General features: G+C 51.5%; 2 pseudogenes; both read right to left on the reverse strand.

Annotated features, from left to right (window-relative positions):
- Nucleotides 1–1639: 1639 nt before the first annotated feature.
- On the reverse strand, nt 1640–3271 carry LOC144164590 (uncharacterized; annotated as a pseudogene).
- A 2438-nt stretch (nt 3272–5709) lies between these two features.
- On the reverse strand, nt 5710–7180 carry LOC144179309 (uncharacterized; annotated as a pseudogene).
- Nucleotides 7181–10139: the final 2959 nt, after the last annotated feature.

Genomic DNA, 10139 nt, shown 5'->3' on the forward strand with positions numbered 1-10139 from the left:
CCACGGTTGACCAAATCAGTCTCCCGGCCATCCAGCGCTACGGTACTTTTTGTAGAACAATAATCGACCGGATAGAGGGCTCCGCGCGACCTCCCAACAGCTGGTTACGTCGCCGACTCCAGATCTTCCGGCTTGAAAACGGGGTTCAGTACCGTTACAGACACCACCCTACAGGCAACAGGTGGCTCCCTGTCCTACATCGGGAGCTACGCACATCTGTTTTAGAGGCATTTCACGACGATCCGACAGCAGGACATCACGGTTTTGACAAAACGTACGACCACATTCGTTGTCGCTTCTTTTGGCCTGAGGTGTCGACAAGCCTGACGACATACATTTCTTGTGCACCAAATGCCAGCTCCGAAAACGCACTATGACTCCGCCAGCCGGTTTGCTACAGCCGGAACCTTGTCCTTCGGCGCCCTTCGAAACTGTGGGAATTTACCTGTACGTCCCGCTTCCCGTTACACCAAACAGCTATCGCTGGATAGTGACTGTTGTCGACCATTTAACCAGGTACGCCGAGACAACCCCTCTATACGATCTGGCTGCGACCAGGAAACCGCCAAGTTTCTACTGCAAAATACCATCTTGCGCCAAGGTGCACCCCGGGTCCTTTTAAGCGGCCTCGGCAAGGCTTTCTTGTCCCGAATTTTGGCAAAAGTACTTCAAGCGGCAAATACGGTTCATAAAACAACCAGCAGCTATCATCCTCAGACGAACGGCCTTACTGAACGCTTTCACAGGACTCTCTCCGACATGCTTTTTTATGTATATCAGACCAGAACACATCAACTGGGACCAAATACTTCCGTTTGTAATCTTTGCCTACAATACAGCAATTCAGAGCACCACTAGCTACTCACCATTTTTCCTGGTTTTTGGCCGTTCCCCTTGCTTCTTTATTGATACCGCTTTCTTATATGCACCGGCCTCTCCCGCTAGCCCGTTTTCTGACCAGTTCATCTCTCGGATTAACCACTGTCGACACCTAGCCCGCATCCTCACTGAAGCAACGCAGCAAGAACGAAAATCGCATTATGATGCCGAGCACAGCAACAGCAAATATACAGGGAAATAGCCCCTTAGATTTACGCGAAGACCACCTCTACAGTGAGGTTATGTGCCCAGGGGGACACATACTTAGAAGGTAATTATTGACGTAGGTGGCTTAATTAACTAAAATTGATTATTACTTTGAAGTGGCTGCAGTAACCAGGCATGTTTGTATTGTAAAGTTAGACGCAATCGTGTTTCTACGCAATTTCAATTGGCAGAATTCTTCTAGCGCATCCGTAGTCCAAGATATCGAACGGCGAAGTTTAATTGCCGTTCGCATGATTACACATGGTAGAAGTCAAGACCGGCGAAGCTCCTCCCTTTTGTTCTGTGTTTGGATAGCGGTTCCGAGTACTGCAGATTGCGATAACCCCAGCCACGAATGAATGGATGCCAGTTATCACTTTTTACTGTGCCTCCACCCCTTTGTCGAACTAAACACCGTACACAGCAGGCACGTCACAGAAGGGAGCAGCTTTGTGCCGGTGGTGGTGGTGAAAAACATTTATTAAGTCTATATACAAGTGAGAGATAGGGGCGGCCTTAAGGGCCGACCCTGTACAAACTCTAGGAGGAGTCCCTAGTCCGGGACCCCTGTGGCTTCCGCGGCGGCGCGCGCCCTGCCCACGAGGGCTCGTTGGCCCTCCAAGGTCGAGCAGCCGAGCAGGGCAGCCTCCCAGCTCTCCCGGGTAGGGGGGGGAGGGGACGTGATTGGGGGGACCGCCGGGTTGGATGGGGATGCCCACACCATGTGAAAAGTATCCGCAAACGGATGGTCACAGTGTGGGCATTCCCCGGAGAAGGCCGGATTGAAGTGCTTGAGTATCGCCGGGCACAATACCGTGTTAGTGTATAGCCGTAAGAGCCAGCGCTCGTCAGCCTTAGTCAGGCCCGGTGCCGGAGGCGGAAATCGGAGCCTGTTCAATTTGTACATCGCTGTGATGTCGCGAAATGAGCTGACCGGGTTAGGTTCTGGATTGTCAAGAGATGGAGGGCGAGGAGGGTCCCGGGAATCAAGCGCGCGGGCTGAGACATCGGCAGCCTCGTTACCACCTAGTCCTGCGTGAGCTGGAGTCCAGATGACGAAACGTGTATTTGGGCGGTTCATATAATAACAGCGCTTGAGGATTCGAGCAGCGCGAATGGTGATGCGACCTTTGGTAAGATTTTGGCACGCACTCCGCGAATCGGTAATAATGATCCGAGATGCGGGGTCCGCTGTGGCGAGAGCTATGGCGACTTCCTCCGCATGAGAAATGTCCGGTGCTCGAAAAGTGAGTCCTTGAACAGGCACGTTTTGATGGATTACGGCTGCCGTGTACCACCCTCCGTGGTGAGGGCCAGACGCGTCCGTGTAGAATACTCCAGGCCGGGACCCATAGCGTCCTTGCAAGGCTGTAACCCGCGCAGTTCGCCTGCCTTCGTGAGTACCCCTAGCCATATTTTGGGGTAGAGGCTGGATATCCAACGCACCACGCCAGTCCTCTGGGATCGGGGTTCGCTCTTCTGCCTGATATGTGTAGGAGATGTGGAGGCGTTGTAAGGGGCATCTCCCAGCGTGCGACTTGGTAAGCCGCAGCTACTGGTTATGAAGATGGGCCTCTTTGAGTTCTCCGTACGTGTTGGTCATGCCCAAATCTGCAAGACGCTGGTTAGACGTCGAGATCGGGAGGTCGAGGGTGCGCTTGTATCTCTTGCGGAGAATGCCTTCGAGCGTGTGCACATCACATTTGCGTAAACGTAGGTAGGGTGTCGAATATAGGATCCGACTGGTCACGAAAGCGTTGGCGAGGCGCAAAGCATCGCGGCTTCTGAGACCCCCCTGCTTGTTTGAGACCCGACGGACCATGCGGCCCACTTGATCCCCGACCATACGGAACTTGCGCAGGGTTGTGTCGACTTTCCTGCTCTTGTGTATGAAGAGTCCCAAGACACGGATTTCTTCGCGTTCTGGGATTGGCCCGGTTCGCAAGGAAAGTGCGATTTGAGTCGTATCTTTTGGTTTGGGGCGAAGATGCACGTACTCCGATTTTTCAGGGGAACATTCGAGGCCGCAGCGGCGCGCGTATTCATCTACGACCGATGCTGCATGCTGCAGGCTGGCCTCAATGCTGCCAAGGGAACCCTGGGTTGCCCACAGCGTGATATCGTCGGCGTACAGAGCGTTCCGTACGCCGGGGATATCCTTCAGCAGTGGGGGGAGATGAGCCATGGCGAGATTGAATAAAAGAGGAGAGAGGACCGCTCCCTGTGGTGTTCCTCGAGTACCCAGAGGGTATGGGCCATGCTCCTTGCCTTGAATGCGGAGGTACGACTGCCGTTCAGTCAGGAACTGACGGATGTACCTGAAAGCATTATACCCACAGTTCGTTTGGGAAAGATGGGTAAGAATGATTTTGTGGGTAACGTTATCAAAAGCCCCCTTAAGATCTAAGGCGAGGACTACCTTATCGTTACTTGGATGCTCGATCGGCTCAATGACGTCACGATGGACTTGTATGAGAATGTCCTGAGCAGAGCGATGTGGACGAAAGCCGTGCATAGTGTCGGCAAAAGTGTGCTGGGCCTCGAGGTAATCGGAAAGCCTATCCCTAACCATTGTTTCCATAAGCTTCCCAACACACGAGGTTAACGAAATGGGGCGTAGATTTTCGATGTTTATAGACTTCCCCGGTTTGGGAATAAAAGTTACCAGAGCCGTTTTCCAATCAATTGGTAGCGGTTCGCGCCCCTCCCAAATTTGATTGAAGTAGTCGAAGAGGTGAAGGTATGCTGGGTCTGGGAGGTTGGCTAGAAGCTTAACAGTCACTTGATCCCGACCCGGCGCCGTTCCTCGCTTCATTTTCGACAGGGCCGCCTTCAGATCATGGAGTTCAAAGCAACGATCCAAGCCTGCGTTCTCCGAGCCTGCATATGAGAACGCCGGTTCGATGGAGTCCTGCGGGCCACAGATATGTTTATCCCTAAGAGCCTGTGCCAATTTATCTGCGTCACCCGCGTAAGCGTGGAGCGCAGGTTGAAGATGTTTTTGCGTTTCTGTGCGCGTTTGGCTGGGGTCGATTAGAGCCCTGAAGAAACGCCACGTGCTGCGGTTGGACATATGCTTGGCGGCATTGTTGCAGCGTTCTACCCAATTGGAGTCAGCGAGCTGGGCCGCGTACTCGGCCGCTTCCTGAGTGAGGGCTGCTATGCGGAGTTTGAGCTTACGGTTATGCTTCTGTCGGCGCCAACGGCGGACAAGGCTACGACGAGCCTCCAAGATATGCAGTAGATGTTTATCCACCGCCGGCGTGGCCTCTGGGAGTTGAATCGTCTGCTCAGTTTGGCGAAGCGATGTCACAAGGTGTTGAGACCAAGTGGCGTAGCCTTGTTGAGCTATGGGGGCCGAAGTCGTGTACTCCGAACGGAACTTGTTCCAGTCCGCAAGTTTCGCTTGTTGATGGGGACGGGTAAGGGGATGCGTCCGAATTGTAGTGAGAAGAATGCTGTGGTCGCTGCCGAGGGTTTCATCGGTATTGAGCCATTCTGCATGCCTGATGTGCTTGGTAAGTGTGAGATCAGGACATGTGTCCCGAGTTACAGAGTTGCCAATGCGGGTTGGGTGTGCGGGGTCCGTTTGGATAGTGAGGCCCAAGGTGGAAATAAGTTCCGCCAACTTTCTACCACGCCGTTCCTCCTTACGGTAACCCCAGTGAGGACTAGGGGCATTAAAGTCCCCTACAATGACAAGCGGCTCCCTACCTGCCACCGTAAGGGCTTTGGTAAACACATCAGCGTAAGTTACGTTAGGCATTTTGGGAGAACTGTAGATGTTGAGGATGTGTAGGGACGGATCTTGCTTCCTAAGCGGGAGGAGAGTCACCATAACGTACGAATAAAGCGGATCGCAGTCGAGATCCGCAAGTTTGGCGGTGTAATTTCGATGTACGCAGAGTGCGGTTAGTGAATCCCTTTGGTACATGGTATAATTTGTGAGAGCTACGTGCTCGCCCGTCTCCTGAAGGGCCACTACCGCGGGCAACTGCGGATAGGTTTCTAAGTGCAGCCGGAGAGCAGCCCGCTTATTGCGTGCCTTAAATCCGCGGCAATTCCACTGTAGGATTGTAAAAATAGCCGAATTTGCACGGTCGCAGCGCGATCTAGGGCCGTTGCCCGCCATCGTTAGAACTAAACGTGTGGGGGGCCTCCAGGAGAGCAAAGGGCTGCATAGGGGCTCCGCTGCTCGATCCGGTGCTCACTTCCGAGGTCGCAGTCGAACTGTTAGACTGCTCGTCTACCTCCGTCACCTTGGAAAGGGGCCGGGATGCTTGAGAACGAGATCCTCGCTTAAGCTTAGGATGGCGGGTGCTAACAGTGAGTTGGGACATCTGGGCCGCTATCTTGCCCGGGATGCGGTCAAAAGCGGTTTGGAGGGCGGCCGCCAATCGATTCTCGATCATGGTCCCTATGGACGCCATCTGGGCCTCTAGGTTGCTTAGGCGCTCCTCAAGCGGGCCGAGGTGCGCAGCGGTTTCCCTGTCTTCGGAGGGGGAACTATCCATCGCCTCCGGCGCCTGCCCGAGTGGTGCCGAATTAAGTAAGGAGGAGCGGTTCACAAGCGCCTCCACCGTCTGCGTTAACGAGGCAACTTAGGCCTGTAACCTACGGAATTCAATTTGTTCCCGTGTGGGAGTGGAAGGGGTTGGCGGTTTGGGTTGGGAGATCACGTAGGGTGTGGGCGAAAAGGCTGCCCCGCCCGAGCCGCTCACCTGGAATCCTTTCCGAACGCGGGCGGCCCACGATGAATCCCCCTGGGCAGCGGGTTTGAGCTCAGGTGATGGCTGGTTCGGTTTGGATGGGGCGGGAGGAGCCTGCCCTGTGTTAGGCTTCTTGGCCGTAGGTCCGTCCGGAGTTGGGCCTCGCCGGGAAGGCCCGATAGCCACCGCTCCAGGGCGCGGGGGCGGGTCAGTGTTGGTGGCAGGAGGCTGAGCCCCCTGCGGCGATTCCCGAGAGGCCGACTTCCGCGGCTTCCGTGGGCGTCGACGCTTTCGCTTCTTGCGGCCGGCTTGACCTTCCGATGGAGGAGTGGATGGCTTGGGTGGCGGCGCCCTGTAGCGTTCCTTACAGCGCCGGTCCCCGGTGACGTGGGAACCAGCACACAGAGCACACCTGGGCGTACACTCATGTGGGGCACGGGCGCCACCCGTGAGCGGCACCGCCTTTCCGCAGATGCCACAAAGGTCAGGTTTGGGGCCGGGACAGGCGTCGGGTCGATGTCCACCAGAGCCACACCGACCGCAGGCTGGAACAGTTTTCTTGTACGGCTGCACCGGGATCAGCAGGGCGTCGTAGGAGACGTACCTGGGCTTCACCTTGCCGGAAAAGGTGAGGCGCACCTTATTAGAGGTGCCCAGTCACCGGACGTGTAGAATCTCGCCTTCAGGCCAGTAAAGGCTCTCACGAAGTGCGGCTTCGGTGTCGGAGCTGCGCACCGTCACTACTCCATAACAGGAGTCATGAGTGTCTGTGCGCAAGTACCCGAACAAGGGCACCGGTCCGGCGGGTGAGGGAACTGCAAACTCACCGATACGTTTGTCCGCTATGTGCGGGTGCGAGGTGTAAACTAAGATAAGATTTTATTCCCGCACCATCACAACAGTGACTGCCGTGTCGCGGTCGCTCCGAGGTGGGCGATGAGCGCGCGACCGGCCCCGTTCTCGGGGAAAGCGTTGGCGAGGGACAGCTGAGTCCGGGGTTTGAGCACAACGACAAAGTCCGTTGCTTTCGGCTTCGGCAGGGGTTGAGGATGCCACAAAAACCTCTTGTTCCCCCGCTGAGGGCCCGCGGAGCGCGTCGCAGGCGGCGAAATTGTTGAGGAGCAGGCGTCAGCGTCCGGGTCGGCAGCCGTGGCCAGGGACGCAGCGTCGGTGGAGGCCGCCCTAAGTGCGTTGCTCGCCTGCTCTCGACGAGCGACCGCGGCAGTAAGCGCGGCGCTCTTGAAGGATTGGGGCAACTCCGGTGGGCTGTCCGAAGTCGGGATGGAGGTCCAAACCATGCTGTGAGGATCATATCCAGTTTGGGTGTCCGCCACGGTTGCGTCTGCGGTGCTGGGCCGGCCGTCCTTTCTACCGGGAGGCGCCATGCCCGTTAGGCCTAGAGACGCCTCCGGCGTGGTCGAGACGTAAATGGCCCGTAAAAAATGTTGGAGGGGCCCACCTGCCGAAATGTGGTATCCAGATGAACCGGATCACCTTCCGGTGACGGTGGAGAAATTTTTTAGGACGTTAGAAGAGGTACTCTGTGGTGCCGAACGAAAATTGTCGGAGCCGGTGAGCTGCACATCCGATACGATGGCGCGCTCGCAGCGCCCCCCCTTGTGCCGGTGCAGACTGTCTTGCATGCGTAATCATGCGAACGACAATTAAACTTCGCCGTTTTATATCTCGTACTACGGATGCGCTAGAAGAATTCTGCCAATTGAAACTCCGCAGAAACATGATTGCGTCTTTCTAATAGAAACATGCCTGGCTACTGTAGCCACGAAAAGGTTAATCAATGTTAGGTAATTAAGCCTCCGAAACCAATAATTACCTCCTAATTATGTGTCCCCCTGGACGCATAACCGCACTGTAGCGGTCGTCTTCGCGTAAGTCTAAGCGCCTATTTAAAAATCACCCTATATATATATATATATATATATATATATATATATATATATATATATAAATCTAGAAAAAGATAAACTCACAAAGCGCGCAGAAATAGTATAAGTAAAGAGTCGGATACACAGCAAGAACAATAACAAACAATGTTTACTTACGTAGCGGCAACGGGACTTGCCTTCATCAGAGTAAAGTTACAAAATCATGTAACTTTATTCTGATGAAGGTAAGTCCCGTTGCCGCTACGTAAGTAAACATTGTTTGTTATTGTTGTTGCTGTGTATCCGACTCTTTACTTATACTATATATATATATATATATATATATATATATATATATATATATATATATATATACAAGCGAAGAAAAACTTCGAACAAGGTAAAAGCACGATTGTGGCCTACGTTTCAGCAAAGAGAACTTGCTTTCCTTAGGGCAATCTCTCGCCTGGCAGGCAGGGTTTATATAGGGGTAGGACCCCAGGTGAAAGGAGAGGGAAAGATGGAAGGGTAATTGAGCAAGCTGATTGGTTTCGGAGTGTGTCGGGGGAGAGATTGAGGGGCCAAGAAGGTTGTCTAGTTTAAGCCGCGAAGTAGGTCACACGGAAGTCAGCTGGTGGCTGATATTCGTGGAATTTTTGGACAGAAAGGATGAGAGGGTGCTTATTGACCTGCCGCAGGGTATAGGGGAAGGATCTCAGAACCGCAGGAAGCAGACCAGGTGGTGAGGGTGGGGTCCTTATCAGAAACTATCTGTGTTCTCTACCTTGTGTTCTTGTGTTCTATCTTGTTCTCTATCTATCTTGTGTTCTCTACCATCTTCAAAGTTCTACTACTCCCTATATATATATATATATATATATATATATTATATATATATATATATATATATATATATATATATATATATATATATATATATATATATTTATATATTTATATGTATATATATATATATGTATATATATATACATATATATATATACAGAAAGAAATGCCGGCAGTCTACAACGCCAAAGAAGGCATAGGGGAATGGTTAAACGATTTTTTACCGTCAGTGACGTTACATTATTTTATTTTATTATTAATTACGTGAGAAAGAAAGAAAGAAAAACACGCGCCCAGAGTGGGGACCGAACCCACGCCTTTCGATTAGATCTCGAATGCCTTACCAATTCGGCTATCTGGGCGACTGTGTTCTCCTTCGCTTTCTGGGGTATTTATATTTACTACAACTGTATCTGACGCTTGAGGGTGGTAGCCAGCGCCACTCAGACTACACGGGGAGAAGGGGACCTTCTTTTTAACCCCAGGAGCGTGACGCGAACGTCTACAGCCTGTCATAAGCGGGTAACTGGCGGGAAACCCTCTTATGCTACCTTGGCATCAAGGCTGCCAGAACAGAGGCCCTCGCTAAGCTTTCGCAAGATAATAGGGTTTTGGAAATGAGGGGCTCGTTAGGAAATACAGAAAGAAATGCCGGCAGTCTACAACGCCAAAGAAGGCATAGGGGAATGGTTAAACGATTTTTTACCGTCAGTGACGTTACATTATTTTATTTTATTATTAATTACGTGAGAAAGAAAGAAAAAAAAGAGTGTTTTTCTTGCTTTCTTTCTCACGTAATTAATAATAAAATAAAATAATGTCACGTCACTGACGGTAAAAAATCGTTTAACCATTCCCCTATGCCTTCTTTGGCGTTGTAGACTGCCGGCATTTCTTTCTGTATATATATATATATGTATATATATAAATATATATATATATATATATATATATATATATATATATATATATATATATATATATATATATATATATATATATATATATAGGGAGTAGTAGAACTTTGAAGATAGATAGAGAACAAGATAGAACACAAGAACACAAGGTAGAGAACACAGATAGTTTCTGATAAGGACCCCACCCTCACCGCCTGGTCTGCTTCCTGCGGTTCTGAGATCCTTCCCCTATACCCTGCGGCAGGTCAATAAGCACCCTCTCATCCTTTCTGTCCAAAAATTCCACGAATATCAGCCACCAGCTGACTTCCGTGTGACCTACTTCGCGGCTTAAACTAGACAACCTTCTTGGCCCCTCAATCTCTCCCCCGACACACTCCGAAACCAATCAGCTTGCTCAATTACCCTTCCATCTTTCCCTCTCCTTTCACCTGGGGTCCTACCCCTATATAAACCCTGCCTGCCAGGCGAGAGATTGCCCTAAGGAAAGCAAGTTCTCTTTGCTGTGTTATTCCTGGTGTTATTCCTATTCCTGTGTTATTCCTGGTGTCCGTGTTGTTATTTTCTTGTTGTTACGTGTAAGTGAAATGTTTTCGCGGGGGCTGGACCAAAGACTGTGCCCGCGTGAAGTGAAGACGAACTCCATTAGGTGACCGCGTGTGCGTTGATTGATCCAGCGACGATATGTTGTCGAC

Source organism: Haemaphysalis longicornis, unplaced genomic scaffold (genome assembly GCF_048455015.1).
Source record: "Haemaphysalis longicornis isolate Haplotype H1 unplaced genomic scaffold, Haemaphysalis longicornis Haplotype H1 scaffold_1, whole genome shotgun sequence".
Taxonomy (NCBI): Eukaryota; Metazoa; Arthropoda; class Arachnida; order Ixodida; family Ixodidae; genus Haemaphysalis; species Haemaphysalis longicornis.